This window comes from Aethalodelphis obliquidens, unplaced genomic scaffold (genome assembly GCF_003676395.1).
Source record: "Aethalodelphis obliquidens isolate GAN/ISIS:26980383/991018 unplaced genomic scaffold, ASM367639v1 scaffold26, whole genome shotgun sequence".
NCBI classification, from domain to species: Eukaryota; Metazoa; Chordata; class Mammalia; order Artiodactyla; family Delphinidae; genus Aethalodelphis; species Aethalodelphis obliquidens.
The window spans coordinates 20,962,973-20,985,954 of record NW_020837970.1 but is presented as its reverse complement, the minus strand read 5'-3'; the positions used below and the strand labels follow the sequence as shown (position 1 = coordinate 20,985,954).

The following is a 22,982-nucleotide window of genomic DNA, read 5'->3' as shown; positions in this document are numbered from 1 at the left end:
CACCCAGCCCTGGCTCGGCACCTCGCCACACACGGGAGGGCGCTCACCCTGCACTTAATTTACCCCCCATTCTGCCCACGTGGGCTTGTGGACCACCGCCACCCAACTGCTAGAAGAGGCCAGTGAGCCGGGGCACGCTCTCCTCCAGGTAGACTTAAGGAAACACTTTTTTTTTTTTTGGCCACGCCACACGGCTTGCAGGATTTTAGTTCCCCAACCAGGGATTGAACCTGGGCCACAGCAATGAAAGCGCCAAGTCCTACCCACTGGACCACCACGGAATTTCCAAGAAAACACTTCCTGAGGCCGCAAACAGTGACTCAGGCACTATGGGGTTCCAGGCTCTGGATGAGCTTTGAAATCAGGATGGATGCCCAAGGGGTCAGGCAGGATAAAGCTCTCTGCAGAGTGAGGAACAGGCAGGGCCGAGAGAGGGGGAAGGTCGCCCAGTGCCTGAGCAGGTACTGAGGCCTAAGCATGGAGATGGGGGCACACGCCCACATCCACTGACAATGCACGCCACCCCCAGGTCCTCCACAACACAAGCAGATCTTTTACTGCCTTGTCTCTCCTGGTCTCACAACAGTCCTCCTTCACAGCTAATTCCTATCAGAGACCTGGAGACCTGGAGTTTAAACCTCATGCTTCAGCCCGGCCTTCCCCAGAGCCTTTCAGACCTCTCTGGGAAGGGCCAGGTAATCCCCAGGATAGGCTGTGCAGGGGTCAAGTTCAGCTCAGGGTTCTGGGTTTCACATCAGCATTTAGTCCCAATCACTGGCCTGCTTGGTTGCCTCTGAGGGCATGTCACTCCAAGATTCCTTCAATGTGGTTTCAGTTCCTGGGGTGGGTGGGTGGGGCGTCCCCTCTGATTCTTGATCCTGACATTGATCTCACAGTCCCACCTATCTCAGACCCCTTCTTATCTCTTCTAGCTTCCCCTCCAAGAGGGGTCAGGGGCCAGGGAAGGGGGTGCCTAGGTCAGCTCAAGGACAGACTCAGAATTAACAGCTTTTAGGGCATATTTGATAAGATTTGATTTCAGACTCCAGGGGCCTGAACACTCCCAGCAGGGGCTCCAGTAAGGCAAGTGAGGCATCTAGGGGGCAAAAGTTTAGGAGGCTCTCACCCTCAGCGTCCTGAAAGTGCAGGGTCAGCACGGAAGAGTGAGTGTCTCTTCAAAACAGTCTCTGACATAAATTGTACCAATCTTTTCTTAGGTCAGTCTCCCAGGCAATAGAAATAAAAACAAAAATAAACAAATGGGACCTAATCAAACTTACAAGCTTTTGCACAGCAAAGTGAAAAGACAACCTACGGAACAGGAGAAAATATTTGCAAATGATGCAACCGACAAGGGCTTAATCTCCAAAATATACAAACAGCTCATACAACTCAACAACAACAAAAACAAACAGCCCAATCGAAAAATGGGCAGAAGACCTTAATAGACATTTCTCCAAAGAAGACATACAGATGGCCAGTAGGCACATGAAAAGATGCTCAACATCACTAATTATTAGAGAAATGCAAATCAAAACTACAATGAGGTACCACCTCACACCAGTCAGAATGGCCATCATTAAAACGTCTACAAATAACAGCTGCTGAAGAGAGTGTGGAGAAAAGGGAACCCTCCTACACTGTTGGTGGGGATGTAAGTTGGTACAGCCACTATGGAAAACAGTATGGAGGTTCCTCAGAAAACTAAAAATACAACTACCATGTTATCCAGCAATCCCACTCCTGGGCATATACCTGGACAAAACTATAATTCAAAAAGATACATGCATCCCTATGTGCATAGCAGCACTATTTACAATAGCCAGGACATGGAAACAACCTAAAGTTCCATCTACAGATGAATGGATAAAGAAGATGTGGTACACATATACAATGCAATACTACTCAGCCATAAAAAAGAATGAAATAATGCCATTTGCAGCAACATGGATGCAACTAGAGATTATCATACTAAGTGAAGTAAGTCAGAAAGAGAAAGACGAATACCATATGTTATTACTTATATGTGGAATCTCAAATCTAAAATATGGCACAAATGAACCTATCTACAAAACAGAAGCAGATTCACAGACATAGAGAACAGACTTGTGGTTGCCAAGGGGGAGGGGAGAGGGAGGGATGGACTGGGAGTTTGGGGTTACTAGATACAAACAATTACATTTAGAATGGATAAACAGCAAGGTCCTACTGTATAGCATAGGGAACTATAGCCAATCTCCTGGGATAAACCATAATGGAAAAGAATATAAAAAAAAAATATGTCTATGTGTATATAACTGAGTCACTTTGCTGTACAGCAGAAACTAGCACAACATTGTAAATCAACTACATCTCAATTAAAAAAAAAAAGGGGGGAATTCCCTGGCGGTCCAGTGGTTAGGGTTAGGTGTTTCCACTGCCGGGGGCCAGTTTCTATTCCTGGTTGGGGAACTAAGACCTGGCAAGGCGTGTGGTGTGGCGCCCACCTCCCCCCCCGAAAAAGAGTATCTCTTTATTTTATTATTATTATTATTATTATTATTGGTGTAGGCACTTTGCTGGCCTTACTTTAGCCCCAGATTAACATCAGGGGAGAAGAATTGAGGAAGGTGGTCCTTCTGCAGGCAGGCAGGCATGAAGGAACAGAGCTCCTTGCAGCCAGAACCCAGGAGTTCCAGGCTGGCTCCAAAAGGAGAGAGGAGCCACCACGCAAACACAGGCAAAACGTTATGCAAATCAGCCTTTTGGAGGTTTGCATGGGGGTGAGGGTGGGAGGCTGAAGGAAGGAGCACCAGTAGGCAGTCTGCAGGGAGGGCACCTGGGTGGATGCTGCACCCATTGCACAAGGGGAGGTCCAAAATCACTTCAAACTCCCAACCAGACTAGGACTTAGTAAAGCACAACTTATTGAGATAGTTGGTTGCCACTTTAGGTCTATTCCAGTGAATGAAAAAGACACCTTAATGTATTTCATTTACTCAGTGAAGGCGAGGTGCAGAGACAGGTGTTTGTGGGGAGGAGAAGAGTGGGGCAAAGCAGACAGGGGACACAGAATCTTCTCAGAGGCTGATTCTGCTTATCGTACCGGCCACTCAGAGTGCCCCAACCAGACCTCCTTCAGGCCATCCCAGGCCCCTCTTCCAAGAAGCTCACAGAAGCTCTCCTCCTGGGGGTCCTGCCTTGGGCTCACCCTGTAACCAAGCAGGACCCTCTGTGGCCTTCCCAGGACAGACACCCTCCCCCATATCCTCTGCTGTAGCTCCTCTCTGAAGTACCCAGATAATAGTATCTCATGCATATTTCCTGAGTTTTTCAGATGCTAAAATCCATCGCCAAATGGAAGAAATTAACTACTTGATGATCCTGAGCATGGTGCCCCCAGACCTACTGGTGCCTGAGGACTGATAATGTTAACCACTCTGTTACCTCAACATCAACCAGAGAATTGTTCATGAGCTGATCACATACCCCGGCACGCCCCTCCCTCTCCTGGGCTTTAAAAATGCTTTGCTGAAATCCTCCGGGAGTTCAGGGGTTTTCTGAGCACAAGCCACCCATTCTCCTTGCAAGGCTCTGTAATAAATCTTTCTCTGCTTCAAACTCTGACATTTTGATTTGGTTTGTTTGGCCTCTGTGTGTCGGGCACACGAACTTGCGTTTGGTAACAACCCCATCAGCGTTTTTTTTTTTTTTTAATTTTTTATTTTATTTTTTTTTTTGCGCTACGCGGGCCTCTCACTGTTGTGGCCTCTCCCGTTGTGGAGCACAGGCTCCGGACGCGCAGGCTCAGCGGCCACGGCTCACGGGCCCAGCCGCTCCGCAGCACGTGGGATCTTCCCGGACCGGGGCACGAATCCGTGTCCCCTGCATCAGCAGGTGGACTCCCAACCACTGCACCACCAGGGAAGCCCACCCCATCAGCGGTTTAGCCTGAGGGATACTGGGGGACAGGACTGGGAGAAGATGGAAAGGAGAAGCTGTGTTGTCCTCTTCGTTTCCCTGACACGAAGTGCTGGCGAGTAATGTGAGCATGACTGGGGAAGGCATTCTAGTCCCCTGAACGTCACTTCCATTGGGAAGCCCTCCTTGACTACCCTCCCCACCCTCCTCAGTACCTCCTGGGCCAGGAAGAGGGGCCTGGCTGAGTGAGACTTGGGAGATCCAGAGTTGTTTTGCTGATTGCTCTTAGGTGTCCTGCCTTCTCCATCAGACCATGTCACTCCAATCAGATGTGATGTCATCTCCCCATCCATCAGTGTCCCTTTCAAAGCAGCCCTGGGAGAGCTGGGCTGTGTCTGCCCGTGCATCTCCCTTAGGCTGAGCCCGGCTCCCCCACCTGTGGGGTCCCACAGAGGATCTTGTGAAGATACCCCATACACACACTCCCTCTCCCCAGTTCTCAAGACATCACTGGGGAAAGAAGAGGACAGGATTATGGAGAAGTGGCCCAGAGGCCCAGAAACCGCCGGTCACACTGGGACACGTGTTCTGAGTGCAAGTCTCCCCCGGCCACCCCATACGTATATGAAACAATGAAGCTGTATTTATTACTTGCAAAAAGAAAAAAACAAAACTGTACTTGCTATGAAAGCACAAAATCTGTGCAACGCAAGAGCTGATCTTACACAGGGTATGGAAAGCATTCTGTTCAGCAATTGGCTGACTTTCAGAAGCCAGACTGTTTGCAGACTGGCTGACTTTCAACCTTAAAGTTTAGGAATTGGTTGCCTTTCAGAAGCGGTAGCGCTGGGGAATAAGGCTGTTGCTGATTGGCTGGCTCTCAGAAGCGTGGTCACTGGAATGAGACCACCACTGATTGGTTGGCTCTCAGCGTACTGCCGTAAGGCTGTCAATGGTTCTGCCAGGTTTAAAATGGATCTGTTCGTGGCTTAGGGCTTGGCCCCAGAAGTCTTTTCTTTTCTTGAATTTAGAGAATAGAAACGTTTTATTTTCACCTCTCCCACACTCCTGACTTCTTCCCTCTCTGACCAGCCAAGCACTGATCATCTGTGCCCCAACTTTGTCCAGAAGTTAGTCTGCCCAGGCCTGGCCATTCATTCCTTCAACACCTCTTTCTCGGGTGCCCACAATGGGGACCAGAGCTCTAGAAAGCAGACCAGATCCCTTCCCTCCTGGGGCTGGATACACCCTCCTGAGCCCAGAGCTGGGCACCCAGAGGGTGTTTAAATATTTGTTGAGGGGAGGCATGGTCAGTTCTACCTCCCAGGCCTCCAGGGCAGGCAGAGGAGACCTTGTGGCTCTGGGTCTGGCTTCCACTAGGGTCCAATCAGATGGGGCCTAGAGCAGCTGGGTGAGAACTCAGCTAAGGGAGGAGAGAGGGGCCCTGGGGAAGTTGGGGAAGTTCAGCGCACAGCACAGTGCTGCCTGTTGCATGCTCAGATAACCACTGGCTTGGGCCTGGGTCCCAGAGCAAGAAGAGGGCTGCCTTTAAAGACAGCAAAAGCCCAGGAGGTGCGTCTGTGGAACCTCTGTCCAGTGCAGAGAGCCAGGTGGGGACCAATGGCTTGTTTCCCCCATATTATTTATAGACTCTGCTTTGTTCCAAAGAAGATTGGAACCTAAGCATTAAAAAGATTGGAATCTGTCAGTCTTCCTCACTAGACATCCCCTGCGTGAGTGGTTGAATGAATGAATGAACGAATGAATGAAAGGCTGTAAGGGGATTGCATGGTGGATTTGGCAGAACTGGTATAAGCCATACCCTTCGGGTTTTTTGCTCCTGTATAATCTAGCCTCAGCACTTGCCACTCCCCTTGTTCACAGCTTACTGGTTCCTCATATCTGGGACCTAGTTTGAGTCCCTTATGGCCCAGCAGGGGTCTTAGTTCTCTTTGGGTGGTATTTGGGTCCTCACTCTGACTCTACTCCACCCAGCACTGGAGAGCTGAGGGTGTTCTGATGGTCTGGATTAGTTGGCTTTAACTCTTCTAGAAAATGGTGAGTACCTTTCGGAAAAAACAAAATACATTAATTTGGGTCCTAGGTCAGAAAAACAAGTTTATGTTTGGCTTTGGTCTGGGTTGGTTTTGGCCTTTGGCCACTGGTCAGGAGAGCAAGAGGGCAGGGAAGATTGTCTTGGCCCCAAAGCAGGAGAAGTGGGTCAAAGCCCAGCTCTAGCCAGAATCACATAAGGAACTGGGCCAAGCCTTCCCCTCGACTATTTATGTTAACACACATTTACTGAGTACCTGCCATGTACTAAGTATGGTGTGGGACTCACATAGACTCTGCCCCAGCCCTCAGGGGGTTCAGCGTCTAGTGGGGAGACAGATAAGTGAGTAGGGCTTTCAGCGTAGAGTGATCGGGGAGTGAGCAGAGGGACTGTCTGAGTGCAGTGGAGGCCCCAGATTCAGCTCAGGGTGAGAGATGACATCAGAAAGATGTTATGGAAGCAGGACTGGCTACATAACCTGTATGGCCCCATGCAAAATGAAAATGCAAGGCCCTTTGCTCAGATTTTGAGATGGCGATGGCAGAGCATAAAACCAAGCACTGGGCCCTTCTCAGCACAGGGCCTGTGTGACCGCACACATCCTACACCCACAGTGCAGGCCTTACTTAGAGGAGGAGACACCTGGGCTGTGTCTGAAGCATGAGTGTGAGTGTGAGGGAGGGGATGGGGGTGCATCGCAGGCAAGGGTGCTATGCAGGCCATGAAACAGCCCTGTGTGTACAAGGACCTGGCAGCTCTGTGGAATTCCCAGAGCCTTGTTTCCTCAGATCTGGGTCTTAATACCTATCCAGGAGCTGATGCAACCCAGACAAGGTTTTCCCAGGCCTCAGGGATTATATGAGGCTGCCAGCATCCTTTCTTGTCAGAGGATAGGGCTGGGAGTGGGGGGACACCATCATTTTAATCTGACATTATTGGGCGGTGTTTTTTGTTTGTTTTTTGGCTACGCTGCATGGCTTGCAGGATCCTAGTTCCCCGACCAGGGATTGAACCCGGGCCCTCTTGGCAGTGAGAGCGCAGACTCCTAACCACTGGACCACCAGGGAATCCCCCTCATCCTGTCTTAAGAAATAGAAGTTACTTTTTGTAATGTATTTGGCAAATAAATAAACATACAAAAGTGAAGTGAGAAGCCTACATTGGTTTTCCTAAAAAAACTAAAAGTGGCTGCTCTGTGAACTCCCCAAATCTAGGCTCCATGGGGTTTGCCCTCTTGATGTCATATGTCCCTGGAGAAGCCACAAGTGACACACAGCCAGCCTTGCTGAGCGCGCAGCTGGACAAGGGGCAGACAAGTTCCAGGAGTTGGGATTCAGGAAGGACCGGCGGGAAGGCTCCTGCCCCGCCAGTTCTCTAGTCTCTGCAGGGTAAGGCACCAGCTCAGGCCAGGAGCTGCTGAGAGGGCAGCCTTGAAAGCCAGCAGGGAGATAACAGGAGACGGAGAAACCAAAGCCTCCCCCGATAACCCACCAGGAAGCCAACACAGAACAAAACAGAGAGATAAGGGGCAGACTGCCTTTCTCAAGGCCAAACGGTTTTAAAAGACACTCCTTGGGGTGGACATCGGGTTTAAAGACTGGGCTGATAAAGAGGTCCTTTGGTGGGGAGCTACAGAGATAAATGAGTCTCCACCAGCTGGTTTGGTGACCTCCAACAGGACTGGGCTCCTGGATGGACGGCAGCTGGACGCCTCCAGCGCTCTGAGTTCCGGCCTCATCCCCCACGGTCAAGGCTGGGTTCTCCTATTTCAGGCTCCTCGGGCCTCCCGTTTTAGTCTAAAGTGGGTACAGTTTTGTTTGGTTTTTAAACAGAGGTAGGTAGACTGTATGTCTGAGAAATGCTCATCAAGTGTCTTGGAGCCAAGGAGGGCCTTGGGGGCCATGTGGTATGACAAAGGCCACCATGTGACCTTGGCTGCTACTGGTGTGCCTGTGCCCTGTGGCTGACTTTCTGTGAGCCTCTGTGTTCTTGTGGGCAACGAAGACAATGAGCCCAGTGGGGCAGGGCTGGGGGAGGAACAAGAGACAGTAGATATAAAGTACTCCGCCAGTACTGCCCCTGCCTGGGCGCTGGGCTTTAGAAGCCCTCACTCTGGTCCTGCCCTCCCTGCTCCACTGGGACCAGGAGTAGAAGCCACACTCCATTCTAGACTATACTCTGGGTCCCCTGCCTACAAGGCCCCCGGCCCACTTTCCAGACCTGAACTGGTTTCTGCCCACCTTATCTTCCCGAGAGCTGGCCAGTGGTGCTGTTGTGCAAGAGGACATAGGGAGAGTGTAGAGAGTTTGAACAGACGTTCTGGGGGTGCCAACACACATGAGTCCTAGGCTACTCATGGTGCAGGATGGAGCCTGTGATAGAATATGTCCCAGTCACTACTGTATTTCCAACCACCCCAAGACTTAGTGGTGTGAAACAGGAACAACCATTTTATCGTTATCTCTTACGGTTCTGGAGTTTGACCGGACTCAGGATGGACTGTTCTCTTTTCGGGTCTCTTACGTGGTGGCAGTCAGATGCTGGCTGTGGGCACTGCACCTCCACCTATGCTGCTGTGCGCCTGGACTTCCTTGCGGCATAGCAGCTGGGGTCTAAGAACAAGAGTCCTGAAAAGGATCAGGCAGAAGCTGTATCACCTTTCGTGATTTCTATAACTTTGGGTTATAGAAATCATACAGCATCGTTTCTGCTGCAGTCATAAGGCTGCCCAAATGAGAGGGCAGGGCACACAGGCTCCACGTCTTAATGGGACATGTGTCAAAGTACATTGTAAGAAGGTACTTGGATATATTGTGGTGGCTACCTGAAATATGCAACATGCCCCCAAAGAGAAGGGAAGCCAGCCACGGGTAGGAGCCTCTGTATGTTCTCTTGCCCCAGGCCTGCAAGTGATACAGGCGGTGGCAGTCTTTTGTCACCCAGGTTCCTCTGATCTAGGTGTCCACACCTGTGGGAAGCCATTCTGTTTAAAGCAGAAGGTGTCCAGCCAGGACCCCATAGCCAGTCTCCCTGACCTTGTGAGTCCAACAGCAGCAGCTGGGGTACAGGCCTCAGAGGGGAGGAATGATTGAATTAGTCCCAAGAGTTCTTTCTGGCACGAGACTCACCAGGAAACCCCACCCTTTCCCCTCCAGGAGCAGAGGGAGGGAGAATCTGCCACCTGGCCATGAGGTCTCCTATCCCGATGGAGAGCCCAAAGCCCTAAGTTCTAGGCCTCAGTCACTCTGTGATCTCGGACAACTCACTTGTCTTCCAGCCTCACTCTCTCCTCCCCTGTGAATCGGGATGGCGGGCTGGGCTGGCCCTGAAGCCTCTGCCCACTCCTCCACACCCAGCAACAGTGACCACCTGCTCACACGAGTCCCAGCTCTCCCGTTACCTCCTTAGGAGAACACATCACCCCTTCCAGAATATACCCATCCCTGGCTCCATGGGGGCAAACCTGCTCTGATTTTGATCACAGCTCTTTTCCAGATCAGTGCCCAACAACAGGAGATGTTTGCTGCGTCTGACTTCACACAGCCTCTCCTAGGGACTGGCCCATGGCTGGGGCCGCCTCATCCAAATCTCTCCCTCTGTGGTCTTCTTCTCAGAGAGGAGCCCTGGGCTGGAGGAGAGGGCAGATTTGCACCATTCAATCGGGTGGTGCAGCAGCAAGCATTTTCAGTTTCTAGAACGTGCAGCCCAGCAGGAGGGAAAGGCATCTTCAGCTTAATATGGTGGGGGCTGTACTCTCAGCAGGGAAAAGGGTCAAGGTCAGGTTAATGAGGAAAATCAGGGCCTCATGCAAGCTAGAGGGTGCATCCCCCACTCTGTGATCTTCAGGAGGAAGAAGTCCAGCAGGGAGGAGAGTTTGCTCTCAGGTCCTTAAAGGGAGAAAATGCAAGCAGCTGGGGCTGGTGGAGAGCAATGGGCTGAGAGGGAGGACCCATCACCACCCCCAACCTCAGAGCAGAGCCCGCCTGCCAGGGAAATCATACACACCCAGGGGGCCGTCTGGGAGGTAGAGCTGGGTTTCAGTGCTCTGTGGGGAGCGGTGGTCAGTCTTATGGGGGGAGAGTTTGCAGAGACACCAGTCCTGGAAGGTTAGAGAGAGGACTGATGGGACTGTGGGGAGAAGAGGTGGCTTAAGAAAGGAGGCTGTGGGCTTCCCTGGTGGTGCAGTGGATAAGAATCCACCTGCCAATGCAGGGGATGCAGGTTCGATCCCTGGTCTGGGAAGATACCACATGCTAAGGAGTAACTAAGCCTGTGTGCCACAACTACTGAGCCTGTGCTCTAGAGCCCACAAGCCACAACTACTGAGCCTATGTGCCACAACTACTGAAGCCTGCAGGCCTAGAGCCTGTGCTCCACGAGAGAAGCCACTGCAATGAGAAGCCCGTGCACTGCAACGAAAAGTAGCCCCCGCTCGCCAAAACTGGAGAAAGCCTGTGCATAGCAATGAAGACCCAACACAGCCAAAAATAAATAAATAAAAGGAGGTTGTGACCAAGCTGAAATGGAGAGCCCCCCCAACGCTTTACAGGAAGAGACCTGCCCTTACCCCTAGTATCCATCCCAGCCCACGGTTTGCCTCTGTCCCCTGTGTCTGGGCAGTTTGGGAACTGAAAGTATTCATTTCAGTAAGCTGTTTAAGCTTCCCATGGAGGCGGCAAGGACTAACAAAGACAGAGGTGACATTGTTTATAAAAAGGGGTTTACCTTGCGTGGGGTGCTGAAGAGTAATGGCTTGCCTAAGGTTGCCAGATCGAGCAAATAAAAATACAGGACTCCTGTTACCAAAGGCAAGTTGGTGTGCTCGACACACAATGAGGCCAAACAAACCAAAAAGTTGGAAGAGCCAAGAAAGGTTTGTTGCAGGGCCAAGCAAGGGGGACAGGTGGCTTGTGCTCAGAACCCGGCGAAGTCCCTGATGGTTTTCAGGGAGAAGTATTTATAGGCAAAATTTGGGGGTGGGGCTGCAGGGTGTGGCGTTCTTCAGATTGGTTGCTGGTGAGGCAACAGGGTGGTTTTCCAGGAATCTTGTGCTCAGCCTGAAGTTACCATCGTCCACCTGGGTGGGGGCCTTAGTCCCTGTAGAAGATCAAAGGTTTTGTTATGTATATTCCTTGAGCAGGAACCGGGATCCTGCTTTAATGGCTGCACTATAGTTTCGATTGTTCCTCCTTTGTTTCTGCATTCCCTTACTTCCTTGATTAGCAACTGTTTAAATCTGTTCCCTGGAACTCAGGGAAATCTAGGAGGCTGAAGCCTTTATCCTGCAAATAAGGAACAAGGAGTGAGGGTGGGGGGCAGATCACAGAAAGGCTTTTGTGCCCAGGAGGGCCCCACAGGGTCCTGCTCGGTTACAATAATACTAAGACATTATTTACCCTTTTCATTATGTTATCATTTGACTGATCACTCAAAAGAATGGTGGGTAAATCTGTTAATGCCTTAGCACAAATTAAGGCAGTGGCACATGAAGGGATCAGGATATGCCACCCCAAAGTATACCATTTTGGCATAAGGATTATTGTGACCTGAAGGCAACTGAGAATCAACAGATGCAGGAAGAGTTCTTTATCCTCGTTTTATCTACCTAAAAGTAGGGCATTGATTTCCCTTTGCGGAGGTGTTTCCCTCAGTACCAGGAAGAGAGGAGAGACTCATCACTGGAGATGAAGAGTGAACACAAAGATGAGTCTATGTAGACAGACCTTACTAGAATAACCCTTATCTTCCATCAGTTCCTTCATATATTTCCTAGCCACTTTCCCATGGTTTACTATTCCTCAAAGCTCAAACCCCCTTTCCTTTGTTAGAATGATATATAAGCTCTCAACCCTAATAACGTCTTTGAGGTTCAGTTCTTTTCTGTAAACTCCCATACATGTAAATATTAATAAAAATTGTATGCTTTTCTCCTGTAAATCTGTCTTTTGTTTGTCTAATCCACAGGCCCCCAGATTCTGAACCTAAGAGGGTAGAGGAAAAGTTTTTCCTCCCCACCACACCAAACTATACTGGTAGTCATTGTAGGCTTCATTGCTGTGTATTTGTCATATGAATGCCCTTGATGGAGCAGTAAAAAATATTAATTTTATTAAATCTCAATCTGTGAGTAGTACATGTCTGTCTTTTTAATATTCTGTGTGAGAAAGGGGAAAGTAAGCATGAAGCACTTCAACATCCAAAGTATGTTGGTTGTCTCAAGGAAACGCACTTGTGTGATTCTTTGAGTTGCCAGCCAAACTAGCTGTTTTCATGGAATACCATTTTTACTTGAAAAAAATGAGTGACAAACACTGATGATTCAGACTCTGATAGTTTGACAGACATTTTCTTGAAAATGAATGTGGTGAACCTGTCACTTCATGGAAAACGACGGACACTATTTGTTGCTTACAGTAAAATTTGAACTTTCAAGCAAAAGTTAGAATTTTGGAAAACTTGTATTCATCACTGTGAGCTTCACAGCTTCCTACTGCGATACTGAAACCAAGCAGGACCCTGTGGGGCACCTGGGCATGGAAGTCTTTCAAACAGTTGCTAATCAGGGAAGGGAGGGGATGAAGAGACAAGGGAGGAGCAGCCAAGAAACAGTAGTGCAGCCTTGGGGCAGGGTCCTGTTTCTGCTTCAAGGGTTATACATAACAATGTTTTTGAGTGCTTTTTTTTTTTTTTATCATTTAAAGCTGCATTTAACTCTTGTACAACCATCTTTGTATTTTTGGATTATTTTCTTTCTATTTTTTGTTTTTTGAATTTTATTTATTTTTTTTATACAGCAGGTTCTTATTAGTTATCCATTTTATATATATTAGTGTATATATGTCAATCCCAATCTCCCAGTTCATCACACCACCACCCCACCTCTTTGAGCTCTTTACAGAACTAAAACCCCGAACAAATGGAAAATGTTAGCATTCTTCATTCTGGAGAAGATCATAGTTTAATAACCTTGAGAACTTCATCAAGAGACTACTTGAGGCCAGATTAAAGGAACCAGAGAAGCTCATTAGAAGGAGACCACCTGAGGCCAGATTAAATGAGTGCAGACCCTGAACACAGCCTAATCCTTATCAGCAACCTGCCCTTGAACCACTGCTATAAAACTCCTCACCAAATCCTCCTAGGCTGGGGCACACAGTTTTGAGGGACACAAGCCTGCTGTGTCCCCCTTTGCCTGGCAAAGCAATGAAGTTATCCTTTTCTACATCACCCAAATCTCTGTCTCCAAGATTCGATTCAGCACAGAGGCCGAGTTTTTGGCATCAAAACTGGGATATAATAAGAAATATGTATTTGGTTTTCCTCCATTTATTTGCACAGAGCTCCTATAACCCTTGGAAGTTCCAGAGTCATAGGGGTGAGAGAAGGTCTTTTGTTATTCATCATAAGCCCCTTTCAACCACACCTGAATTTATGCTAATAAGATGACTTCTGAAGGATGCTGGGCTGGTTGCCAGAGGAACTAATCATAAGATTAGAGGGGATTGTGAAACCGTGCAACTCAGATTGGGACTTGAACCCACGTGCTTGGACTTGAAGCAAGCCAAAACCCAGACTGGGACTTGAACTCATGTTCTTTTTCTTTTTTTTGGCTGCACCACGCAGGATGTGGGATCTTAGCTCCCTGACCATGGATTGAACCTGCACCTCCTGCATTGGAAGCATGGATTCTCAACCACTGGACCACTACGGAAGTCTCGAACCCACCTTCTTTTAACTGAGATCACACACCTAGTCTCAGGACTTAATGAAGCTCAGGTTCTTGATGTCTCACCACAGAAAGAATTCAGTGAGAGACAAAGTGATAGGTAACAAGTGGATTTAGAGAGAAACACATTCCACAGACAGAGTGTGGGCCATCTCAGAAGGCGAGAGCAGCGCTAGGGTATGGGGTTGTCAGTTTTTATAGGGTGGGTAATTTCATAGGCTAATGAGTGGGAGGAGTATTCCAGTTATTTTGGGGAAAGGGTGGGGATTTCCAGAAATTGGGCCACCACTCACTTTTTGATCTTTGGTGGTCAGGGAGACTAGAGAGGAGTGGGGCTCCTAGCAATACTCCTGAGGCTGGCCTGTCCTCACTCCCCGCTCTGATTGAATCTGCAGGGCTGGGCACTTACTGCTTTTTCCCACCAGGAGCCTGGAGGATGAGGGGGAAGATGGGAGGGCTGAGGCCACTTGGTGCCCACTGCCTTTGATCAGCCTGTGGTCCCTTCCACCTCCCAGGGCACTCCTCTCAGGGGTTAGGGTGACCAGAGACTTGCTGCCCCAAGTTACCATTAGCCTCTAGGGCCAAGATGACTCTACTAAGTAGAGCTCACCCCACTCTCTCCAAGGAAGCTCTTGGCTCCAAGAAACAGAGACTTCACCTGTGTTTTCTTCCCTTCCTCAGGCTGTTTTGCCCTGAACCCTGGTGGCCCCTGAGGCTGCCACTCTGAATTGAATGTCCTGACCTAGAATGCCTTGGCTGCTCCGGTGACTTAAGAACCATATGTGAGTCCTGGCTCCCACCTTGAGCAAGTTACTCTACCTCCCTGGGCCTCAATTTTTCCAGCTGTATAATAGGGAGGGTAGTATCAACTCCTGGCTGGCCTCAGAACTGTCATGGTGCTGGTGGGTGTGTCACTTAGCTTATGCTCATATGTTACAATGAGCACATAATGAGGCTCAAGGTCCACTGGAAGTCAAGTCTTCCACCATCTTGGATCTAGTTAGTTCTAACCAGTTTTTGTCATGTCCTGTGACTATGTCATTCTTTTAAAGGTTGTGCCCTGCCCCCTTCCCCCCTGTTTCAGTTGGATCTTTTGGTCCCTCCCTTACCTCTGGGGAGGAGAGCAGGACTTGAGGCTGACTTAATCATCAATGGTCAGTGATTTAATCAATCTTGCCTCTGTAATGAAGCCTTCATAAAATCCCTTAACCAAAGGGATTTGGAGAGCTTCTGGGTTGGTAAAAATATCCATGTGCTGGGAGATGGTGCACCCCAACTCCATGTGGATGGAACTCCTGCACTCAGGACCCTCCCAGATCTTGCTTTATGTATGTCTTTATCTGGCTTTTCATCTCTGTCCTTTATTTTATCCTTTATAACAAACCGGTAAATTTAAGTGTCTCCTTGAGTTCTGTGAGCCATTATAGCAAATTATCTAAAAGGGGGTTGTGGGAACCCCAGCCTTAATAACTGATTAGTTGTCAGTACAAGTGACAACTTGGGACTTGTGGCTGGCATCTGAAGTGGTGGCGGTCTGTGGGACTGAGCCCTTAACCTGGGGGTCTGCTGTACCTCCAAGTAGTTAGTGTCAGTTGGTGTCTAGAAAACTGGTTGATGTAGAAAAAAAAAATCCATACATTGGGTATCATAAGTGTTGTGAAAAACAGCAGTTTTTTCTTTTACTGGTACTTAAAGGCTTTTCTGATGAGATTAGTAGTGACAGTAACAAATGTGATTTTTCAATATTGTATACTTAAATGTGTTAAAATTTGGAAGATCTGTATAACTCAATCAGTATTTTCCAAATGACAAACGTATGATGTTACAAAGTCATGCACATATAAAAGATTCATTCAAAGTGCAAGATAGGACAATAGATTTTAAGGTAACAGAGCATGAAAAATGTTCTTGCTATGGTTTCAGATTTACATTGCAAATAACCTTTAAGAAAATGCCACTTGTCGAATTTTGATGTGCTATCACAAAAGAATAACCACAAAAGGCTATTAGAAGTTTCCTCCTTTTTCTAGCTATATATCTTTGTGACACTGAGATTTCTTCACTTACTTCAACCAAAAAAATGCATTGCAATAGAGTGAATGCAGAAGCAGATATGAGAATCAAGCTGTTTTCTATTAAGCCAGGGATTAAAGAGGCTCTCAAAAAATGCAAAACAAAGCCATTCTTCTCACTAAATTTTTTTGTTTTGGAAAAAATAGTTTCTTTTCATAAAAATATGTTCTTTACATTAATATATAATTGGTTTATTATAGTTATTTTTAAATGAATTAATATATAAATATTTAAAAATTTTCTTAGTCTTAATTTCTAATAGCCCTCATTAATAAAAGTGCTTTGGGGTCCTCAATAATTTTGAGTATAAAAGGGTCCAAAATTAAAAAGTCTGAGAACCGCTGCAAAACAGAGTGAATGTCTTCATCTCACTCCTGAATCTCAGCCTACTGTTTGCTTCTCTCCGAAGACCACTGCTGTGGACAATGTCTTACCTATCCTTCCCCTACATTCTCTGTCTTTATACCCAAAAGGTACGCACCTGGATCTTCTCAGTAGCAAAATAATGGACCACAGGAACTAGTCTATATCAGTATATATACGGTTACTATGTTCTTTTTTTTTTTTTTTTTTTTGCTGTACGCGGGCCTCTCACTGTTGTGGCCTCTCCCGTTGCGGAGCACACGCTCCGGACGCGCAGGCTCAGCGGCCATGGCTCACGGGCCCACCCGCTCCACAGCATGTGGGATCCTTCCGGACCAGGGCACGAACCTGTGTCCCCTGCACCAGCAGGCGGACTCTCAACCACTGCGCCACCAGGGAAGCCCGCTATGTTCTTTTTAATGGCTGCATTATATGCCTATTATAAGAATGTAATGTAATCAATTAAACCGTTCCTCTGTTGCTGAACATTTCGGATTGTTTCTAATTTTTATTTTATTTTTTAAATAATTAAAACAATGATGCAATGAACATCCTTAGAAAAGTTTTAAACAGGGAAGTGATATGATCAGATTCACCTGTTTAAAAAATCATGCAAACTGCTGAAATCTGAAGTAGACCGGTGGATTGTATCAATGTCAATTTCCAGGGTGTAGCTATTATTACTATTACAAGATGTCATCACTGGTGAAAGCTGGGGGATGGGAACCAAACGAAGGGAATCTCTATTATTTCTTATAACTGCATATGACTACAATTATTACAAAATAAAAAGTTTAATTAAAAAGAACCCTAACACCCATTAGGATGGATGCTATCAAAAACAAACAAACAACAAAACAAAACAGAAAATAACAAGTGTTGGTGAGGATGCAAAGAAATTGGAACTTTTGTGCACTGCTTGTAGGAATGTAAAATGGTACAGCCATGGTGGGAAACAGTATAGAAGTTACTCAAAAAATTAAAAATAGAATTACCATATTCCCCTTCTGGGTATGTACTAAAAAGAATTTAAAGCAGGGTCTCAAAGAGATATTTGTATATCCATGTTCATAGCAGCATTATTTAAAATAGCTAAAACATGGAAGCAATTCAAGTGTCCATCAACAGGTGAATGGATAAGCAAAATGTGGTATATATATCCAAAGGAGTGTTACTCAGCCTTAAAACAGAAGGAAATTCTGACATATCCTACAACTTGGATGAACTATGCTAAGTGAAATAGGCCAGTTACAAAAAGACAAATACTATGTGATTCCACTTATATGGGGTTTCTAGAGTAGTCAAATTAATAGAAACAGAAAAAACTGTGGTTGCCAGGGACTGGGTGGGGGGTAGGAAAGGGGGAGTTGTTGTTTAATGGGTATAGAGTTTTGGTTTTGCAAGCTGAAAAAATTTTGGAGACTGGTAGCACAACAACGTAAATACACTTAACACTACTGAGCTGTATACTTGGAAATGGTTAAGTTGGTCAGTTTTATGTTATGTGTTTTTTTACCACAATTAGGAAAAAAAAACTGGAGGAGGACTACTGAGAAAACAATCACTCTGGCTGCAGCAAGGTTTGGAACGGCCAGACAAGAGGCAGGCAGGGCTCCTGCAGAATGTTCCTATTGTCTAATGCTAGGGTTTGAACCAAGCAAGTGGCATGGAGCTGAAGCGGCTGTGATAATTGAATTATTGGTCCAAATCTTTGCTCCCTGTAAAAGAATTCTCCATCCATACCCTTGTCATAGTGGACAGAGAATACTTTCCCACCTTTTGACTTTGTGTTTGGCTATGTGACTTGCTTTGGCCATTAGGAAGTTTGTGAATCTGACAAGAGAAGCTTTGAAATATGCTTGCTCACAGGACATGCCCTCTTGTGCTGCAGTAATCTGTCATGATAAAAACATTCCCGGACAGCCGCTGCTCCTTCAGTCTGGGTCCTGGAATGAGTGTCCAGGAACAGACCATATGCCCTGGGTAGCCACTGGTCCAAGGAGAATGAGAGACATGTAGAGCACACCTGAACTCAACCTGGTTTGGAGCCTGAAGCTAGATGATTCAAGGTACAGCTGACTCACAGACCCATGAGCATGACAATGTGTGGTTATTATTTTAAGCTTCTGAGTGGTTTTTGTTTTGTTTTGTTTTTGGTATAGCACAAGTAATCATTTTACAATGGCACTTTAGGTACACCTTGAACTTTATACAGTGTTGTATGTCAATTATATCTCAATAAAGCTAGAAAAAATAATAATGGCATTTAGCAGGCTTTTATAAACTCAACCATCATTTTGCTGACAGCAAAGCTTACCATCAAGCAACATTCAAACACAGAAGACATTCCAAAGGCAGTCAGGAGAGCACTGAGATGGTTCAAGTTCATGCACAGACTGCAAGTGAAAGCACAGAGTAAAGAATCCCAGGAGATCATTTCACAGATGGGAGTATAGAAGACTAAGACCTTAGCTATAGTTCATACCAGGGTGTTGGTATAATTGCTGTAGGAAAATACAATCAATACCTCTTAGCATAATCTTTCTGGAGTGACTTGAGTCTGGGAATTGAAATGAATATATTCTTACTGGTTGGGATTATTTGGTTAAGATGCTATTTGGAATAAACATTATCCTGTGATAATGAACCACTGGTCCTTGCAGGACGGAAGGGGCCCAGAATAGTTAACTTGCTCCCAGGTTAACTTGCCACCAAGGAGGCAATTGGTCTTCTGGAGAAATGGGATTAAATGGGGGACTGGTGTTCATCTCTGTTGCTGGCAGCTGGGACACTCGTTAGTAACAGTAGCTAAGTCAGCCTTGGTTAGTGGGAACCTACACTGTTTGTTGGGTTCATGCATGGCCTCCATCCCTCTGACTGTGGCTACTTCCTTCATGTGTCCATTGTGACAGCACCAGAGTGACCAATGACTAAAGCTGGCTGATGTCAGATGGCCAAGTCATCTTGGTGTCTAGTACCTTTTCCATGGTAAATAAGCTTCTGAGTTTTGGGGGAGGGTCATTTATTACACAGCCACATTTTAGCTCTTAACAGACTAATATAGAGGCATTAAAAACTTATTATGGAAAATTTCGGACATATACAAAAGTAGGGGAAATAGTATGATGAACCTCTGGGTACCTGTGTGTCATACGGCCAATCTTGTTTCACCTATACCCTTGCCCACTCCTCCCTCAACTCCTGGATTATCTTGAAGCAAGCTCAAGAGATCATATTATTTCATCTGTAAATATTTCAGTATGTAGCTCCAAAAGATAAGGAATTAAAATAAGACAATACATTATACAAAAAATCATTAATAATTCATTAACAGACACAGCAATCCAGTCAGCGTTTGTATTTCTTTGATTATCTTATAATTTTCTTCTCTTTCATTTTCTTTTTTATTTTCTTTTTAAAATTAATTAATTAATTTAGTTATTTATGGCTGTGTTGGGTCTTCGTTGCTGCGCGCGGGCTTTCTCTAGTTGCGGCGAGCAGGGGCTACTCTTCGTTTTGTTGTGTGGGCTTCTCACTGCAGTGGCTTCTCTTGCTGCAGAGCACGGGCTCTAGGTGCATGGGCTTCAATAGTTGTGGCAAGCCGGCTTAGTAGTTGCGGCTTGTGGGCTTTGTTGCTCCGCGGTATGTGGGATCTTCCTGGACCAGGGCTCGAACCCGTGTCTCCTGCATTGGCAGGCAGACTCCTAACCACTGTGCCACCAGGGAAGTCCCTTGTAACACTGTTTTGTGAAAGAAATTGGATCATTCATCATCGTAGTTCGCCACAGTCTGGACTTGGCTGATTTCATCCCTGTGGTACCATTTAGTATTTTCTTTTGTCTTCTGTATTTTCTGTAAATTGAGCAAATTCAGATTCAACTTTTTTTTTTTAAGGACTGCTTCTTAGGCGGTGATGTGTGCTTCCATCAGGAGCACCTAATCTCTGGTTGGCTCTCTTTTTGTGACATTTGCAGCCATTGATGTTCATTGCCTGTATTCATGAGGGGCTGTGATATTTTCACCACATCATTTATTCTTCTTTTATTAGCAGGCATACTTCTACAAAGTGACACTTCCCCTCATTGATTATTTACTTACCCTGAGGGAGAGATCATATATAAAAGACAGGCTAAATATTTGATGCTTTCCTTTTATTTACCGGTTGCCTAGCAGCCTCCTAAAGGGACAAATGAGTTACTTTTAAAAATGCATATGAATCAGTGGATTTAAACATGTTTGATGGGTGTCAATCAGTCTATTGCAGTTATTATTCTTACTGATGCTCAAGGAATCCTTCCTTCGGCTAGTGGAAGTGTATTCAGGTTGGCTCCTGTGTTTTGTTTTGTTTTGTTTTAGGCCGGGCCGTGTGGCATGCGGGATCTTAGCTCCTGAACCAGGGGTCGAACCTGTTTCCCCTGCATTGGGAGCTGGAGCCCTAACCACTGGCCCGCCAAGGAGATCCCAGCTCCTATGTTCTTTTGACACAATCCTGGTAGCGTTTCACAGATCCTTATGACATGACAAGATGTGAGTTATCTACTTTTCAGAAGCACTCTTGCATCGGCAGTGCTTGATGACTGATTGCATGTCAGTGGCAGCGGGAGGCAGACTCACTCCTACTTTTGTTTGTTTGCTTGTGTTGGCTGCACCACACAGTTTGTGGGATCTTAGTTCCCTGACCAGGGATTGAACCCAGGCCCATGGCAGTGAAAGCGCAGAGTCCTAACCACTGGACCGCCAGGGAATTCCCTCGTTCCCAGTTTTATGACGTGTAAACCTATGTGGACCGTGGTGTCACTCGCTGCTTGAGAAGAAGGAGCAGGTTTGGGGTCAAGGTTGAGGCTGAGACACCTGGGGCAGAGGCATGCTCTGTGGCTCTGCAGCTCTGCTTTCTACCCTTCCATCCCATCCTGTTTTAGTCACACATTTATCAACCCATCCTTGATAAAATGCCAGGTCTGTGGGGGCCATGAGAGAAGTGATTCTTGCCCCTGAGAGCTCCAGGTCCAGATGCAGAGACAAGCTTCTTTCTCCTGAAATAACAAGGGCTGGGGGGCGGGAGACCAGATTGGTCAGAGAAGACTCAGAGGGCACTGTGGGGAGGACAGACATCTCCGGCCATCCCTCAGGGCCTTGGGGACTTGAGCACTACAGCCCTAGCACACAGGAAGGGCAATGGCCATCACTGCAGACGCCATGGGGTGGCTGAAGACAATGGTACTCCAAGGCCCCAGCCAGCTGCAATCTTCCACATGGCCCATGGCACAAGTCAGCACAACCAGGCAGGGCAGCCACGAGGGGTCACTTTCCTCCCCTGGTGTCTGGGCATGAGAAAGCACTGGTCTTCTCCAAACATGGCTTGGGCTCCAAAGAGGGATGTGTGTCTTGTTGTTGCAGTGTGCTCAGCTTGGTTATATAACCCTCCCAGCCGCTGACATATACACACACTTGTGCCTTCACTCGTGGTACACAAAGCACATGAGTTCAAATTAATAAACTTGCCTCACATGTACAGTCACGCACAGCCGCCGACTGCCACATACACATACAGAGGAAGTGCAGAAGAGGAGAGCTGGCCCTGTTCAGAGGGTGAGAAGACTGTGTTTGAATCTGGCTCCTTCACTAGGCCCCTGGTCTGTAGACCTCAGCTTACTGATCTGTAAAACAAGATGTTGGCCTTAATGTCCCTGCCCCCGAGGTCCTTGCTCATGCTGACAATCAGTTCTATGGTTTTCAACGCACATATGCATTCCTAGGAACTCTGGGGACCCCCCGACCAAGCCAGAGGATTACCGCAGAGATGCTCTAATTTCCCTAGAATATTTAAGTGTGCTGTCCCCCCATCACAAAGGCACAGTTTAGCCAGAAGGAGCCCTACACCTTCTGACTCCCCAAGCCCTCAGGCTGAACCTTTCTTTTTCCCTGAGTACATCAACCGGATGAGAGTGAAATGCTCACCCAGTGGGCCCCCAGCTGGGATGGAGGGGCAGCTGGCTCTAGCTCTGTACCTGCTCCCTGGGCCTGGATTCCCGCCACCCACTTCCCCAGAGCTCCAGCAGTGACAGTAACCAGTCTGTAAGGTTAGCGGGGGAGGGGGTGGGGGGGCGGGTCACTATTTGCCTATGGAATTGGGATTTGCCAGCCTTCGAAGGCCTATGGGGCCCTGGTAGGTTTCCTGGGTGGATAGGAAAGCTCTGTGTGTGCCTCCGTGTGTGCCTCCTGGCTCCCTCAAGCTCAGTTTGCTCACTCCCAGGCAGCTGCCAAGGGACCCTGAAGCTTAAGGGATCCTCTAGGTTGAATGTAGGTTTTCGGAGAAGTCCTGTGGGGAGAAGGGAAGACTTTTCCACAGAAAGGCAGACTATGTAGTGAAATTGGGGAAGCTCTGAACTAAATCAACAACTTATACACTATGTGCCTTTGGGCAACCTCTAGGCCTCAGTTTACTCATCTATAAAATGGGAACCAAAGTGACTATCCTAGTACTGTCTGAAGGATTCACTGAGAAACTGCCTATAAAGCACTCAGCATGGTGTCTGGCACATAGTAAGTGTTCAAAATCTAGTAGCTGTTGTTATTATTATTATTGACTGAACTGTCTTTCAAAAAAGGGCACAAAGGTAGGTTCTGGGAACTCCAGAAAGGGATGCTTGATTTCCATATTCAACAAACTTTGAAAGGAATATTAAAGTACATTATAAGCATTTTGAAAATAATGACTTTTACTTCTGTATCTGGCACTATGCAGACAAATTGAGTAGTGAAATCCCTCTCTAAAAATGCTGAATATCGAAAATGTGCATGTTAAAGCATAGATGAACTAGTGTTAAGTAAGAGAAACAGGCTGAAGCCAGAATAACAGGAGAGCAT

At 46.9% G+C, this 22,982-nt stretch overlaps 1 long non-coding RNA gene across 1 annotated transcript in view; it reads right to left on the bottom strand.

The window, feature by feature from the left end:
- Positions 1–10,202, bottom strand: part of LOC113629256 (uncharacterized) — a 14,626-nt gene extending 4,424 nt beyond the window's left edge. Inside the window, exons 1-3 of the long non-coding RNA XR_003436472.1 lie at positions 9,959–10,202; positions 9,417–9,581; positions 4,116–8,580 (exon numbers count right to left, since the gene is read on the bottom strand). This is a non-coding gene — a long non-coding RNA (uncharacterized LOC113629256). The remainder of the gene's footprint in view (positions 1–4,115; positions 8,581–9,416; positions 9,582–9,958) is intronic.
- Between the last annotated feature and the right edge of the window lie 12,780 nt (positions 10,203–22,982).